This window comes from Aplysia californica, unplaced genomic scaffold (genome assembly GCF_000002075.1).
Source record: "Aplysia californica isolate F4 #8 unplaced genomic scaffold, AplCal3.0 scaffold00084, whole genome shotgun sequence".
NCBI lineage: Eukaryota > Metazoa > Mollusca > Gastropoda > Aplysiida > Aplysiidae > Aplysia > Aplysia californica.
Genome location: NW_004797354.1, coordinates 1,250,324 through 1,252,977, shown reverse-complemented (window position 1 = coordinate 1,252,977; position 2,654 = coordinate 1,250,324). Strand labels below are relative to the sequence as shown.

The following is a 2,654-nucleotide window of genomic DNA, read 5'->3' as shown; positions in this document are numbered from 1 at the left end:
CCCCCCCCCACCTGATTTTTTTATGTTGTAGTGGTTTGCATAACTTCACCTTACTGCACAGCACAAAAGAGCTTGACCGAGTCATATCGATCTCGTTAGAGGTTACGCTTTTAAGTACAGCCGAACCTGCCCTGACGGCCACCTCTATAAGACGACCACCTGTACAAACGGCCACTTTCCATTTCCCCCCTTGCGTTTTTTCTATATAATTTAACTGTGTAAAACGGGCACCTGTCCAACGCGGCCGCGGCCACAAAAATTTAACACACAACCCCTATAATACTAAGCAATAATACCTGTCTAAGACGGTCACCTGAGTGAATCCATTACGTTTTGTCATAAATTGTGCATTGGCCCCTGGCGTTGTGGGCGAGCCGTCATAATTCAATCACCTGTCGTTGTTGTTAGGTAGTTCCTCCAACCGATCATGTTGCGTAGGCCCCTCCCACTGTTGACCAATAGCTTCCAATTTTCAGCTGCAGGTGAGTTAGCGTGTGATCCCTCATAACCCATAAGCCCCGCCCAGAACTCATACACAAATCGTAAGTGAGATAAGTGGTTACTGTTTACCCAGTCTGTAACAAAGTAACAAAGGACGTCAACATGAACTTGTTACAGAAGCGTCCCTCGTTCTCCGAGTGGTGGCGACCCATGTGTTTGTTTTAACATGGCACTCGGTCTTCCTTGTCTGATACATTTCGTTTTATTGTCACTATTGTGCAAAATCAGCGACAAAATAAAAATTACAAACGAAATATAAACCAACAGCAACAACACCAACAAAGACAACAACAATGGGGCTACTTTCGATTGGGGCCTCAGATGGGAATGGTTTGTGTTCTTTATCTTGATCAATCCTGCCTAAGACGGCCACCTGTCTTATGCGGCCACTTTTCTCCTTGACAATGGGTGGCCGTCTTACACAGGTTTGACTTCAATTGGTTCTCCAATAGAAGTATGGCTGTTTCGACTTTGCTTGCAATCCTTCTCAGCCCGGGCTGGCGCTCACTGGCAGGGTGTTTGTGTGTGTGTGTGTGTGTGTGTGTGTGTGTGTGTGTGTGTGTATGTGTGTGTGTGTGTGTGTGTGTGTGTGTGTGTGTGTGTGTGTGTGTGTATTGCACAAGAACAATACGGCTACAAAATTGGTAAACCTGTAAACATTTTAACAAATGATAATAATAATAATAATAATAATAATAATAATAATAATAATAATAATAATAATAATAATAATAATAATAATAATATTAAATGTCTCAGCACGTCCAGGTGAATCGAGGCGCCCATAAATAACCTCTTATCCTCAGCTATGAGTCAAATAGTGAAGATGTCTGGCTACTTGGTGGAGGAGAGATTTATGTCTACAACAACAAAGGGCACATGAGGATACTTTATCCAAAATGACCACCAGAAACCCGTGCGTTGTCTCCTCCAGCAGCTACGGGATGATAATTTTCCTATGGAAGTTGACGATGGGTCAACAACCTATCTCATTTTTAAAAAAATTAAGTTACTGAAACGGAAATCAGAAAGCGTAACCTTGTTAATGTGTTGGGAAAGGGGGGGCAGTTCAGATGGAACAAGTATGACGGTCAAAAGTCCGAGGAGCGCCCTTCTGAAAACAAAAATAGATATCTTGAAATTAAAAGGCTTCTGGAATGTTACAACCATGCTCAAGACAATTAAATTTGCCCAATATCAGAAAAGAATGGTTAACTACCACCTCGATATATTAGACCTGAACGAGACACGCTGGCCTGGTCAAGGAAAAATATTTGTAAAGAAAGAAAAGAAAACTCAGTTACTCAGGGCCAACTAAAAGCGGAGAACACGGAGTAGGAATCCTTTTGATTGACACAGCAAATAAAGCCCTTAATGAGTGGGGACCCGTGGACCAGTGATTATTAAGAGCAACACACCAAACAAAATACTTTAAAATAACATTAATGCACTGCTATGCACCGACGAATGACCACGAAGAAGAAGAAAAAGGCCAATTCTACAACAGTCTTAACTGCCTATAAACAAAAGTGCTAACGACATACTATGTGTGATAGGTAACTTGAACACAAAAGTATGAGAAGCAAAGGAAAGAGCAGAAAGTACAATGGGTAAATAATTATAACATTATTAATAATAATAATAACAATAATAATAATAATAATAATAATAATAATAATAATAATAATAATAATAATAATAATAATAATAATAATAATAATAATATGTTGTTGTTGTTGTTGTTGTTGTTTTATATAAAAATTTAAAAAATGAAAACTTATGTCCGTCCTATTCAAAGAATGTTCCAAAACTGTACAATCCATCAACTTATCTGGCAAATGAAAAGACAAAAACAACACATAATTAGACAATCTAACATCACGCTTTCTCTCTCTCTCTCTCTCTCTCTCTCTCTCTCTCTCTCTCTCTCTCTCTCTCTCTCTCTCTCTCTCTCCGGATCGCACCTCTTTCAGAATCGCTCTCTCGGGAGTGGGGGTTGTCACCGACGCCTCTGCAATAAATATTAGTCCGCGCCCGATTGCGGTCTCTGAAGTTCCTTTTCTTTAATCTATGCTTCAACATTCCGATCTTATACAGGCAAATACAACCCGTTTTCAGCCCCCGCCCAACCCCCCTGGTCCCCCCCCGCCCGC

At 40.5% G+C, this 2,654-nt stretch overlaps 1 protein-coding gene across 1 annotated transcript in view; it reads right to left on the bottom strand.

Moving 5' to 3' along the window:
- The window catches only part of LOC106011284, a 39,914-nt gene that overhangs the window by 5,832 nt on the left and 31,428 nt on the right, over nt 1–2,654 (bottom strand). The window lies entirely within an intron of this gene.